General features: G+C 49.2%; 1 protein-coding gene across 1 annotated transcript in view; it reads left to right on the top strand.

Moving 5' to 3' along the window:
- Positions 1-10,797: 10,797 nt before the first annotated feature.
- Positions 10,798-14,707, top strand: part of Pou2f2 (POU class 2 homeobox 2) — an 84,464-nt gene continuing 80,554 nt past the window's right edge. The window contains exon 1 of the mRNA XM_076929765.1: positions 10,798-10,945. The gene's annotated coding sequence lies outside the window, so the exon portion shown is untranslated. The remainder of the gene's footprint in view (positions 10,946-14,707) is intronic.

The following is a 14,707-nucleotide window of genomic DNA, read 5'->3' as shown; positions in this document are numbered from 1 at the left end:
CAGCCCGCCCCTAGTATTTTTCTTTTTAGATTCACGAATTTGTTATGCATACGAGTAGTTTGCCTGCATGTATACATGTGCCTTATGTGCATGCCCGGTGTTTGTAGAGGCCAGAAGAGGGTGTTGGGTCCCCTGGAACTTGTCATAGATAGTTGTAAACCACCATATGGATGTAGCAAGTGCTTTTACCACTGAGCCATCTCTCTAGGCCCATCCATGGTCTACATATTATTTTCTTAAAAGACATCATCAACTTACAGGATTTTACCTATTAACTTTATGCTTCTTATTGTTTCTTCTTCTTCTTCTTCTTCTTCTTCTTCTTCTTCTTCTTCTTCTTCTTCTTCTTCTTCTTCTTCTTCTTCTTCTTCAAGATTTATTTATTCATTATGTATACAGCAGTCTCCTACATGTATGCCCAAAGACCAGAAGAGGGCACTAGATTTCATTACAGATGGTTGTGAGCCACATGTCTTTGCTGGGAATTGAACTCAGGACCTCTGGAAGAGCAGTGAGTGCTCTTAACCGCTAAGCCATCTCTCCAACCCCCTTCTTATTTTTTCTTGAGACAGGGGAGTGGTTCTTGACCTTCCTACTGCTGGGACCCTTTAATACAGTTCCTCATGCTCTGGTGACCCCCCCCCACCATAAAATTATTTCACTGATACTTTATAACTCTAATTTTGCTACTGTTATGAATTGTAATTTATATATCATATATAGCTGTGATTTCTGCAGTTGTTGGCACTGCTGATGGCTGTTGCAACAGCAAACTGATCTTTCTTGCTTCTACTTTTGTCCCCTCAAATGCATCCTCTCTAAAATGTTACGTTTCCTGAATAGGTCCTACAGGGTTCCAGGTCTGATGGTACAGGCCTGTAATCCAAGGTACCTGACAAGTTGAGACAGGAATATTGCAAGTTCAAGGACTGCCTGGCCTACAGAGTGAGTTCAAGACCAGCCTGGGAAAATCAGTGAGACTGTCTTAAAATAAGTAAAAAGAGGGTTGGGGACCTGACTTAGTGGTAGAGTGTTGCCTAGAATATCCCAGTGAGGGGCTGGAGGCATGGCTCAGTGGTAGAACCCCCAGCCCAGAATTTGTGGGTTCTTAGACTCAATCACTGATACCATATTTAAAAAAAAAAAGAATACCAAACTGGGGCTGGAGAGATGGCTCAGCAGTTAAGAGCACTGGCTGCTCTTCCAGAGGTCCTGAGTTCAATTCCCAGCAACCACATGGTGGCTCACAACCATCTGTAATGGGATCTGATGCCCTCTTCTGGAGTGTCTGAGGACAGCTACAGCTGTTCATGGTTTTCTCTCTAATTTTAATGCTTTTCTCCTTGTTGTTGGAAGATTTTTCCCTTTTAAAACTCAAGGAAACCTGCTGGGTCAGGGGTGGTGCACACCTTTAATCCCAGCACTCAGGAGGCAGAGGCAGGCAGATCTCTGAGTTTGAGGCCAGCCTGGTCTACAGAACTTGTTTCAGGATAGCCAGGGCTACACAAAGAAACTCTGTCTTGAAAAAAACCCAACCCAGTCCAAATCAAAAAAAAATCTTACAGAAATTCTCCAGGCTAGTTGTATGTGCCAGAAGACTCTACTGGTTTTTTGTTTTGTTTTTCGAGACAGGGTTTCTCTGTGTAGCCCTGGCTGTCCTGGAACTCACTCTGTAGACCAGGCTGGCCTTGAACTCAGAAATCCGCCTTCCTCTGCCTACCAAGTGCTGGGATTAAAGGTGTGTGCCACCACCGCCCGGCGACTCTACTGTTGTAATTGAAGAAAAACAATTTACATTTTTTTAGTGAGTGTGTGCATATTTATAGGTGTGTGAGCATGTCACTGTGCATGTGTGGAAGTCAGAGGACCACTCGTGAAGGTTGGTTGTCTCCTTGCACCATGAGGGTCCCAGGAATTGCTCAGGTCATAGTGCTGGAAGGCAAACTCCTTTATCTGTTCAGACACCTTGCCAACTCCACTGGGATTTTTGTGTGCATTTCTCTGTCTTACTAGCCTGTAAACCCTTGACAGCAGGAAGCAGAAGTTGGCTCTCACAAGTTGTTCTCACACTACCATACTCTTGACGCCCAATAAATAAAAAATAATAATAAATATAAAATATAAACTAGACAAACCGTTTGAAAAAGGAATGATCTTCCCGAAGTCCCCTGAAGGTCTGATGGTGTTCACATCCACCTGGCTCTCCCTTTTCTCTTTCACTGTTATTGTTTTGTTTGAGACAGGGTCTCATCATGTTGCTTTGGCTGGCCAGGAACTGGCTAAGTAGATCAGGCTATCCTTGAACTCACAAAGCTCTGCCTGTCTCTTTCCTGAGTGCTGGAACTAAAGGTGAGGAGGGTGACGTCCACCCCCACGTCTGAGTTTGAGATGCTCTCACCAAAGTGCCCAGACAGGCTTTGAACTTCCAGTCTCCTTGCATCAGCTTCCCAGGAAGCTGGGATTACAGGCCTGAGCCACCATGCCCCAGGGTCTCACTATGTAGCTCAGGCTGGTCTTGAACTCTCCGTCTACCAGTCTCAGCCTTCCCAATGTTAAGAGTGCAGGCATGTGCTGCCTCACAGCCGAAGTTCATTTTACTATTAAGGAAAGACAGTTGGAGAATTGGCTGGACCTTTGAGCCTGACGGGATGTGAGGAAGAGAAACAGGTCAAGGATAAGGGTCATTTTTCTGAATTTACTTGATTAGAGATGGGAAAGCAGGAACCTGTGTCTGGGCGTGCTGCATGCACAGATTTGAGGTGTTAATTTGGAAGTGCTTTCAGGAGGGGCTTTGGGAGGGAGTGCTAAACTGTAGACAAATTTAGGATTGGAGACAAATTGGAGACAGCAGATGTGGGAAGGGATGATTCATGCTTGCACAGAACCGAGAAAGTGGGCCTTCTTGGCTGCTGAGAGGGTACTTTTGAATATGGTTGCGGTTGTTTGCTGCAAAGAAGGAAAGCCAGGTAGGGTTGAAAAGCTCATGTTGGATTTAATAAGTGGTCTGGCCTGGAGCCTGAGCGGGCACGTGATGGGAGTGGCCTGGCCTGGGCTTCTGAAGGGTCGTGGCCCGGCTTGGCCACGGAGTAGTTGGTAATGTATCACTCTGCCCACCAGGGGGCAGCAGCCACATGGACTCCAGAGCGTTGACTGTGACCAGCAAGCCTGGCTGACATGGACAGAGACTTAGGGCGCTCCTCTGCAGTTGAGGCTGCTTGGTAGTTGGTCAGGAGACTCTTTGAGGACAGTTCCCACTTCCGTCTTAGAGGGTCTCCATGGACCATTGGGGATGCAGATAGGTTATTTGACACCATGCCTCAGTAGCCCTGGGTTTGTGTCTTCATTTTCTCTACTTTTGTTTTATTTAAGTGTGTGTGTGTGTGTGTGTGTGTGTGTGTGTGTGTGTGTGTGTGTTGGGGGGGGTGTTTGTTTCGAAACGGTCTTACTGTGTAGCCTTGGCTGGTCTTAGAACTCTCTATGTAGACCAGGCTGACCTTGAACTCACAGAGCTCCACCTGTCTTTGCTTCTCCAATTCTGGAATTAAAGCTGTGTACCACCACATCTTTCTACATAAATATTAATTAATAATTGATATTAATCAGTATTAATATTATAAGTACAAGGTATGTTTATGTAGCCAATAATAGCATCATATATTCCATCCCCCTGCCTCAGTCTCTCAGGTATTGTAGGCAAGCCCTATGCCCAATTTGTTTGTTTTTGCTTTTCTTCCTGTCTTTTAATTAATTTTTTTACAAAATTCTATGTGTATGAGTGTTTTGCCTGCATATGTGTGTATCACATTTGGCCCGGTGTGTGCAGAGGCCAGAAGAGGGCCATAGATCTCCTAGAACTGCAGTTACAGATGGTTGCGAGCCACCATGTGGGGTACTGGGAATCAAACCTGGGTCATCAGGAAGCCAGAGCTCTTAGCTGCTGAGCTGACTCTCCAGCCCCTCCCATCTCACATGGCCCAAACTGGCCTTGAATTTACCACACAGTCAAGGATATTTTAAGACAACCTCTCTCTTTTTGGCTTCTCCCTTCCAGGGCACAGAGAAAGCTCGGGGCCCTGTGAATGCAAGCCAAGTGCTTAGGTTTTACTTTGTTTGTTTGTTTCCTTGTATCCATTTATTATCGTTATTATTATTTCCAATTATGTGTTTGTGTGTTGTTATATGTGCATATGTATGTACACAATATGTGGGGAGACCAGAGCTGTTGGACCCCCTGGAGCAAGAGTTATAAGGGGTTGTGACCTGCTTGGGGTGGGTGCTGGGAATTGAACTCAGATCCTCTGCAAAGGCAGTGCACATTCCTCAGCGTTTCCCTGCAGCCATTCCCCCACATTTTATTTTGAAGCAGGCTCCTGGACTAATTTACAATCCGATCCTTCTGCTACACCTTCCTAAGCAGCTTGGATCACGGGCCTGAACCTCTTGCCTCTACCCACCAAGTATTGGAATTGCGGTGCCCTCCACCATGTCTGAGGAACACTCTGAATCCTTCTCCCTCTTGTTCACATCTTTTTTTTTTTCTTTTTTTTTTGAGACAGGGTTTCTCTGTGTAGCCCTGGCTGTCCTGGAACTCACTCTGTAGACCAGGCTGGCCTTGAACTCAGAAATCCGCCTTCCTCTGCCTACCAAGTGCTGGGATTAAAGGCATGCGCCACCACCGCCCGGCTTCCTGTTCACATCTTATCTCAGGTGTCATCTCCTTCCATCCTTCCAGCACACACTATGGTTTTTATGCACTCAATGTCACCAAGTTTAAAATCATTGCTTTTTTTTTTTAACTTATGGGGTATGCACAGGCATGGCATGCCTGTGGATACTTGGGGACAATGTGCAGGTGTTGGTTGTCTCCTAACACCATGTGGATCCTGGGGCTCAAACTCTGGTTATCAGTACCTGTACCCACCGAGCCGTCTCGTGAGCCCAAACCTCTCCAATTTTAATTTGCTTGATATAGGTATACTTTGATGTATCAACCCCCCCCCCCCAACTGAGTGACCACTATGACCGTGATACAAACGTTCCTACAAGCCTGGAGCTCTCATGGTCCTGTTGTTACAGTCCTCTCCTTCCCTCTGGCCCCACTGCAGTGACTGCATTCCTGTTACCACAGTGCTAGTGTCTAGAATCCCATATGAATACAGTTTGACAGTATGTAACCCTACACACAACGATCCTCAGGTTTTTGCTTTGTTTGTTTGTTTGTGATAGAGACTTGATATGTAGCCCAGGTTATCCTTAAATTCATGGCAACCTTGTCTCTGCTTCACAAGTGTTGGAATTACAGGTGTGCACCACTGTAACTGGCTTGTTTTCTTGAACAGAACACTATAGAACAGGCTGGCCTGGAACTTTTAGGTAGTTATGCATGTATACCTACCCTTAAGGCACAAACACACACACACACACACACACACACACACACACACACACGGTGTGTGTGTATATATATGTGTGAATATATTTATTTATATATAACAGATATATAAAGCATATATATACATATGTATATATACATATATATATATGGAGAGAGAGTGTGTGTGTGTAAAAATAGAAAGGAAGGGAGGGAAAAAGTAAGGAAGGAAATGGCTCATCAAGTAAAGGTGCTTGCTGCCAAGTCTGATGACCTGAGTTCAATTCCTGGCATCTACTTGATGGAAAAGAGAGCTGTGTCCTGAAAGTTGTCCACACACACACTTCAAAAAAAAAAAAAAAAAAACTGAAAAGGAAAGAACAAAACTTGCAGGATACTGCACATTGTCTATTCCAAGGACAACTTGTTATTTTATATGTTTAAATGATTTGCCTGCATGTATGTCTGTGTACCATGTGTGTGCATAGTACTTCAGGAGGCCAGAGGAGGGCACTGGATCCCCTGGGACTAAAGTTACAGATGATCATGAGCCACCATGTGGAAGCTGAGAATAGAGCCGAGGTCTCTGGAAGAACAGTCAGTGCCACTGAGCCATCTTGTCACCCCAGAGGATAACGTCTGTGGAGTTGGTTCTGGGAATCAAACTCGGATCCCCCGACTTTTACAGCAGGCTCCTTTGCCTGCTAAGCCAACTCAGCTGCCCCAGACACTTATTTTCCATGTGCTGCTGAAGTATGAACATACAGAATAGGAGAGTCCAGAGAGTGCACTCACTCAGACACACGCGTGGTCCTTTGAGGATGGGATACTCTGGAAATGGGGCTTTCTCTCAGAAGCATGGGCACACTCATTTTCTCTGTGTTGTGGCCAACATGGCTTGTACATCCTGGTGTGTTCTGGAATCATAACTCAGGGCAAGAGAGCTCCTAGAAGTCATTTAGGGCCAGTAGTATTCAGGGCTTGCTCGAATCTTCTGTGGAATCTTCTTTTGTAGGTGAGGAACACTGATGTCTGCTTAATGGGAACATTCTAGATAATTGAGGGATATTGGACCTTGGAGATATGACTCAGCAGTCAAGAGCACTGGCTGCTCTTCCAGAGGACATGGGTTCAATTCCCAGAAACCACATAGCAGTTCATACTGTCTGTGACTCAAGTTCCAGGGCATCCAACTCTCTCACACAGATGTACCTGCAGGCCAATGCATGTGGCTTGAGCCTGTAATCCCAGCACTCAGGGGACTGAGACAAGAGGGTTGAGGTGAATTTAAGGCTAGCCTAAGCTGGGCTACAAATTAACCCCTGGGGCTGGAGAAGTGGTTCAGCTCTTAAGAGCATTTGCTGCTCTTCCAGAGGACCTGGCTTTGATTTCCAGCACCTACATCAGACAACTCACAACTGCCTGTAACTCTAGCTCCTAGGGATCCAAGGTCTTCTTCTGGCCTCCAAGGGCACTCACATGTGTGCGTGCACGCACACACACACACACACACACACACACACACACACACACAACTAAATAATGATAAATCATTCAGGGCCATGGTGGTGCATGCTTTTATCCCAGCACTCTGAGTTCAAAGCCAGCCTAGACTACAGAGTGAGTTCCAGGACAGCCAGGGCTACACAGAGAAACCCTGTCTCGAACAACAAAAGGCTGGAGAGATGGCTCAGTGGTTAATTGCAATAACTGCTCTTTCAGAGGACTGGGGTTCAAATCGCAGCACACACATGGCAGCTGAAAACTGTCTATAACTCCAAGATCTGACACCTTCACACAGACATATATTAAGGCAAAATACCAATGTGCATAAAGATAAATTAAAAAAAAATCCTAAAACAAAAAACTGTAAGATGGCTGGATGGATAAAATGCTAGCCTTGCAAGCACAGGATTCTGGATGTGATCCCCCAACATCTGTGGAAAAGCCAGGTGCTGTGGAATGTGTGTGGGTATATTGTAATCCCGGCATCGGGGGGAAATGGTGCATCCCTGGGGTTCAGTGACCATCCAGCCTGGCCTAACTGGGGAGTTCCAGGACAATGAGAGACACTGTTACAGATTAACAGCCCTTGAAAGACACAGGAAATTAACCTCTGTCCTCCATGTACACATATGCACACATACCCTCACATACATATGTACCTACACATACACTAAACAATTTTTAGACACTAACACCCTCCCAAAGAGATTATATACACACTGTCCAGAAAGCATATAGCATGTGTCATGTGACATTTCTTCGGTCCTTAGCTCCAGGGCTTATGTGCTGAGCGTCCACTTGCTGTATATGTAATTATCAGGACTTGATTATTCTTAGGGAGGAGGTCCCCACCCTCGGTGCTCTGGAGATGCCATGGGTCAGCAGATGCAAACACACCCTTGACTCCTTCTGTGTCTTGAAACTTCCCTCTGGAAGCTACAGGTGATCTCTTGTGTCTGTGTACAAAGTACTCGGGAATCATTGGGGCATATTTATGTGGAGTATGGTGATTGTTTTATTTATTTAGTTTTTTTATTTAAAAGAATTAAAAATGTTTAGATTAAAAATTTGTTAATTATTATTATGTGTGTGTGAGTGTGTGTGTGAGTGCAGGTCAGGGCAACTTTTGTGAGTCCATCTTTTGCTGTGTGAATTAAACAGATGACCAGGCTTGACAGCAGTCCCCTTTACCAGATAAGCCATCTTGCTAGCCCTTATGCAGATCAAGCTGTCCTCAAATTTATGGTGATCCTCTGTTCTCCAAAATTCTGAGATTACAAATATAATCCACCATTCCTGTTAGTTCTGGGTCTGGAACTCAAGGCTTTGTGCAATCTATATTCCCAATTCCTGTGGTGGTTTTCTTTTCTGTTTTGTTTTGTGTTGTTTGAGAGGGTAGTCCAGGCAAATCTTGAACTTGCAATGTAGCTGAGGCTGGCTTTGAACTCCTGATCTCTCTGCTTCCACTTCCCAAAGTGCTGGCATTACAGGAGTGAACCATCACACCTAACTTACCAGGCGTCTCCATGTCCCTTATGGTTATTCTCTGAGGGCCCATGTAACTAATTTGTGTGCAGGTGGGGAGGGGAAACCGCTCTATTTATTTGTGCTGTGCGGAAACCACAGAGTCCCCTCTGCAGGCCCTATTAAGTGATTGCGAGGTTGATGCGCACACACTGCCTAAGACGCGGTGCCTACTTTTTACGCAAGGGATAGATAGTTTTTGCGTCCGTTTGTTTTGCGCACACCGTGTGAGTCCCATGGGGCCGCTTGGTACCGGGAGTAGTGAGTAGCTCCGTGTTCTTTTTTTTTTTTTTTTTTTTTTTTGGCACACGTTCAACCGGTCCTAGGTAGTCTGCTTGCCTGCGGGGTAGGTGTTTCCTGTATTTGTTTCTGTTAGGAACTGCGCTTGTAGTGTAGGTCCCAGGAGGCTTCTCTGTACATGTGGGCAGTATGGTGTGTGTGTGTGTGTGTGTGGTGTTTTTCTCGTATCGCAGGGATCCAGTGTGCACACCCAGTATACATGGGGAAACAGGAAAACCTCAGTAACAAAGCAGAGAGGGTGGTGGCTGCGGCTAGTAGCCGAGATAGCGCAGTACTTGCGGGTCTTGGCCTCCTTCTTCCTCGGGTCGGCAGCATCTCTGCCCAGGTCTGGGGACCAAAGACTTCCTATCTTCCTTTCTGCACCTCCGCGGCCCAGCCAGCAGGGGGTGGAAGCCTCGAGCCCTCTGCTGACCCTGTGAGGACCTTCCCCTGGTCCATGTCTCTGCCCAGCTCTCAGACCTCTCCCAGTCACGTACTGTTCCCCGGCTGAGGGTCCTGTCCTCTCATTCTCCCCACTCTTGTGCTCTCCCCACTTTCAGTGTCCCCCTGCTTGTCACCCCCCTAGGATCTGCTGTCACCCCAGCTCCCCCTTTCCCTTCCAGTTTTCTCTGAGCTCTGCCTCCGTGTCCCCTCCCCCTCCCCCCATCATCCCGGTCTCTGCTTTGGACTTTGCATCTCTCTCCGTCTCTGCCTCATCTTTCCTTGCACATCTCTGTTGATCAGAGGACCCCTTCCAGTGCCGAACTCCACCAGGCACTCCCTGTGTCTTCTTAGACTTCTCCTTTCTGGAGTGCCGAGGTCTGTGTTTCTCAGCGTCTCTAGACCTGTTTTTACTGCTGTCCCTCTCGAAGTGACCTGACTTTCCGTGTCTTCCCCTCCATGTCTCTCCGTGCTTCTTTTCATCCCATGCATAGGTCTTGGCTCCCCCCACCCCCACTAATCTTAACTTGTCCCTTGTCTGGCTTTCACTTTTCCACACTCTGCCATTTTCCATGTCTCTGCATCTTCTGGTCTCTGTTGGGTCCCTCTGATGTTGCCCTTCTTCTTGCGTTCATTGGCTCCCCATCTCTCATCTCAACTGGTCTAACTCTCTCATCTCTGCATCTTCCCATCCCTGGAGCTCTCTGCCTCTACCTCCCCTCTCTCCTTGGCCTCTCTCCCTTATCTCTCTGTCTTTATCTCTTCGTGTCTCTCTCCTGTTCAGTCTGTCTCTCTCTCTCTCTTTTTGTCTCTGTGGGGCTCCGTTTCAGTGCTGACTTCCTGTCTCTCATCTCTCTCTTGCACAGATCTCTTTTCCTTATCTCTCTGTCTCCGGGCGTCTCTGTGGTTCTTGGTGTTTCTATCTCTATGCCCCGTTTACTCCCCACTCCTCCATTCCTGGGTCCGTGTATTTCTGTATATCTCTGGACCTCTCTCTGCTTTCCGGTTTCTCTGTCTCTTGGACTACCCTTTCTCTTCTTTTTCCCTTTCTCTTTGTCTCTGGGTGTCTCTTTGCACTCGGGCTTTAGGGCCTTTTCTTGTTTTTGAGTCTCTCTGTGCTGAGTATCCACTCTCCTCGCTTTCTCTCTTTCCGCTGCATCTATTTGTTTTTCTCTGTCTCTGTGTCTCTATAATTGAGCATCGTCTCTGTTTCTGTCTCTATGTGTCTCTGGGCCCGAGAGTCTCCCTCTCCCTGTCTTTGAGTGAGTTCCTTTCTGTTCACGACCTCTCTTCCTTTCCCTATGTCTCTGAATCTCGCCGTATCTCTGATATCTCTGTAAGTCTCTGTGTTCAGGGTTTCCCCTTGTGTCGGTGTCCCCTTCTGCTTCTCTCTCCTCTCCTATTTCCGTGTCTCTGTCTCAGAGTATCTCTGCATATCTCTGAATCTCTCTGTCTCTGCGTCTCTGTGTCTCTGTGGGTCTCCGGCCTCTCCCTGCCTCCGTGTCCCCTGCGCTCCCCGCCCTCTCCCTCTCCCTCTCTCCCCCCCTCGCTCTCTGGCTCGCGCTCTCTCTGAGCATCCTTGGGCCCGGGGTTGCCATGGGGACAAGGTGGGAGCCGGGGATGGCGCGCGCCTGGGCTCGCGCCGGCAGCTCAGGCGAGGAGCAGCGGCCAGAGCAGCGCCAGCAGCAGGCAGCGAGCGGGCGCGGGAGCGGGAGCGGGAGCGGGGGTAGCGTTGGCGGCGGCGGCTCCTCCTCGGCCATCCCCTCGGAGCCGTGCAGCTGACGCGCATGGCGAAGACAGCGGCGCCTACCGATGGGAGCAGCGGTAAGGCAAGGCGGCGCGGCGCAGCCGGGCGGGCGGGCGGCGGGCAGCCTCCTCCTCTCCCCAGCTCGCCTGCGCGCCCGCCCGCCCGCCCTCCCTTCCTCCCTCTCCCCTCGCAGCCCCTGCCCGCCCGCCCGCGCCGCGCTCGCCCTTCCATTTAAAAATCTTTAAAACTTTGCATATTAATATCTGCGCTTTGCATAATCTGACCCGCGCTTTATTGATTGCAAGAAGCTTAATGCAGCCGGCTCGGCCTATTGCAGAGAGCTCTCCGGGCGGGAGCCGGGCGGGCGCCGCTCGCTCCGCACCGCGCTCCGGCTGCCCGCGCTGCTGCGGCCCCGGCCCTCTCGCTTCCCTCCCGGCGCTCGCACCCAGGCTTTGCCCCCTGGCTGGGTATTTTTATTATTTGGGGGCGAGAGTGGTGTGGGGGATCGGCTTGCTGTTGGTGGCAGTGAAGGAACCAAAGGAGAGATGAAGGGGGGTTGGGATGGGAAAAATGGGGATTGAGAGGTTGAAGAGGGAAGAAAAAAAAAATGAGAGGAGGCAAAAAGGATGGGGAAAGAAGAGGCGTGAAGGGGGAAGTGGGAGAGAGAGAAGGTAGCCGGCGGAGGACAGAGCTGAAAGGACGGAAGAGCGAGAACCGAGACAGAGAAGAAAAAGGAGGGAGGTGGGGAGCGCAGACTAGAGAAAGAGCCGGAGACAGCCTCGGAGCTGGCAAAAGAGGCAGGCGGCGGGTGCTTCATCGTCGCCGCCCCCCAGGCCAAAAAAATAAATAAAAGAAAAAAACAGGGGGGAAAATCACACCAATAAAAAGGTGTTGAAAACAAAACACATCGCTTCTGGGTTCACCAAACACAAAAAGGAGTGAGCTTGGAGACGCGAGGCGAGGTGGCATCCGCTCCTGGCTGTTCGGGGTGCTTCGGAGAGGCTCCTAGGGCTGGGTGGGACACCCTATTTTAACCCAGCATTTGGGGAAGGGGTAACCGTGAAGAAAATGAGACGAGAGGGTTCAGGGCTGGTGGCGTTATCGCCTGCTTTTTTTTTTTTTTTTTCTCTCCTCCCTCCTTCCTGGGGGTGTGGGGGCCGGTTTAGTGTGGCGATGGTTGGTGATGCTGTCTGAAGCTCGGAAGCAAGCAGGGTGCATGGGGGGGAGAGGTAAGGGGACTGGGAACAAGAAAAGGCTTGGGGGTGGGAATGGGGGTGTGAGAGAAAGGAACGGGGTGCCTTGGCTAGCAGGAAGGGTAGAGAACGGGAAGTGGAGGCAGCCGGGATGGGACGGAGAGGCGGTGGTGTTTCTCAGGCGGAAAGAGATGTGGAAAGAGGAGCCCAGGTCCCCCAGAGTGATGTTAGGGAGCCGTAGCGCACCCCTCAGCTCTCTGGGCCAAGTCTGTAACTTGGGGAACCCCGTTGGCGGCCTCTTGTTCTCTTCTCCTTTCTTTCCCTCTTGTTATTTCACGCTCTTTCCTCTCTTTATGTCTTCTCTTTTTTTCCCCCAGTTTTTCTCTTCCTCTTCTCAGTAACAGATTCCCCCCCCCGTTGTCTTCCGTTCTCTTTCCATTCTTTCTACCAGCTTCTCTCCCCCCTTTATTCCACTCTCTCCCCCTCCCACTCATTTCCCCATCCCCTCCCCTCCCCCTCCCTCAGTTTTCATTTATCCAACACTTTTGCAGCCTCAGCATTGAGCAGGGTGCCAGGGAGAGGGGCCCCACGCTTAGGCAAGGCCCCCTAACTTCCCGCTGGACTCTAACCTCTACGACTAAATCTTACGGATCTCTATGCCGATTTTTCCAGCCGTGGGGGGCTTGGGTCTGTCCTGGGGTCTTGGGACCACCTCTTATTTCCTTCTGGCCTCTGGAAAACTCTTGCTGAAGCCTCCCTGGGTTGTATGTGTGGGGACGACCCAAAGTGAGGGCTCATGACTGTGGTCTCAGCCCCACTGAGAGAGAAGGGTGTGGACAGAGGAGAAAATGACACGGGAGGGAACGTGGAGGAACTGGGGGTGTGAGGGCATCTATCTGAGAAGGTCCTTAGAGCTTTATCGCCTCAGGTGAGAGATCCCAAGAGAAAGGCTCTGGCCTGCTGACCACTCCCCACTTTCTAGCTTCACCGTTGGGTCTAGGGCACTAGAACCAGTAAGTCTTAGATTTAGAGAAATTTCAATCAGCTACTGAACTCCACAGTTGTAGATAGACTCTTGCCATCCTAACAGGCGAGTTTGTCCCCCAGCCCGCAGTGTGTAAGGGGAGAGTGGGGAGCCATTGCGTGGCGGGGGGCCTGGTGTGTACAGAATCAGGTCGTGGCTGCAGCATGCATGTCTACAAGGCCTTCGTGGTAACGAAGAGGTCTTCAGGACAGGCTAACTGTAGGTAGGGTTCTAGAGCCTTAGAAGAGGAGCTGAAAGTGTAAAATTGTGACATGTGTTTGTACTGGGGGGGTCAAGTGCCTAATATCCCCATTGTGGGGATCCACATACAAGAGGGAGTCTGGAATGTATTCGGACCAGTCGGTCTCTTTTCTCCCTTATTTTTTTTGTGCCATCTGTTTTATGCGCACGCGGGAGGCCCTCTCTGGCTTGTGTGTGGAGTGTCCATGGGTGTGCAGGGCCATGTTTTAAGTCTGGCATTAGCGGTGGACAGGAGACTCTTGTGCTTGGAGTGAAGATCCTGTGTGCAGTTACTGGACATGTCGTGTGCACGTTAGAGTCACGTATGTGAAAGTGTCCTTTCTGCACAGGGCTATTATTACTGTTGTTATTGTCATTGTTGGGAGTCCCCCTGTGTCCTGGCTAAGAGGGTGAGCAGATTTTCAAAGCAAGGTCTAGGTCGAATGCGGACAGGTGCCTTGCTTGCTCGCGAGTTGGGGAGGAGGGCTTTGACAGGGTGCTTGCACAGCATCCTTAAAACTGGGTTCAAGCAAACAAAACAAGAAAATACCTACCTTCCCACAGTTGCCTCCTACAAAACCTTCCTTTGGCCCCTCCATAGTAACAAAGTATCCTCTTCTATGGCGACTGTGAAGCTCTGGCCTGCAAAATAGGAAATGGATCAGGACCTCAGACAGCAGCTCTAGCTGAGCCAGATTCAGTCTTCTTCCTGATTTGTAGGTAATGCTGGGCAGAGGCCCAGCCGTGCACTTTGGAGACATCTAGAGCCCGGTTTTCCTGGAGCTGGTGTCTGCCCCTCCGGAAGGCTGCCTTGCCGTCATTGTGGACCCTGGGAACATCACTGTATGGTAGTCTCTGTAAGGAAAGTAGAGCGTTCGTTGGTACTGCCGGAGAAGGACTCAGCCACACTGTGTATGCTTGCGTGTATATTTATGGACACACCTGTACCTACGTTGTGCATACACATCCTGTGTTGTTAGCCTACAGATCCCAGACATTGTCGTTGTTGGTCAGATTTTTTTTCAGTGGCCATTCTGGGCCACCTCCCACAGACACTGACCACCCCCCCTCCTTACATTCAGGGCCTATAGTGGCAAAACCATGACAATAACAACTACTGGGTAGTAGGGCTTTTTGTAGCCCTGGTGCACAATGGTAATGTGGGGAAGGAGGACCCACTGGAGGCTAGTGACAGATGTCCACGCCAAGAGCTGGCCAGATGTTGCTAGGTGCCAGGGAGCAGTTTTCTTCTCCAGCATGTGCTGGTTAATTTCTAGGATTTATCAGGATAGAACTGGTTGAGAAACCAGGGTATGGAGAATCGTCAGGAGAGATGATGGACATGTGGGGCTCCCTTGTGCAGCTCTGTTCTTGCTTTTAAA

Source organism: Arvicanthis niloticus, chromosome 1 (assembly GCF_011762505.2).
Source record: "Arvicanthis niloticus isolate mArvNil1 chromosome 1, mArvNil1.pat.X, whole genome shotgun sequence".
Lineage (NCBI taxonomy): Eukaryota > Metazoa > Chordata > Mammalia > Rodentia > Muridae > Arvicanthis > Arvicanthis niloticus.
Note: the sequence above shows the minus strand (reverse complement) of the source record. Positions and strands in the feature narration are given on the sequence as shown.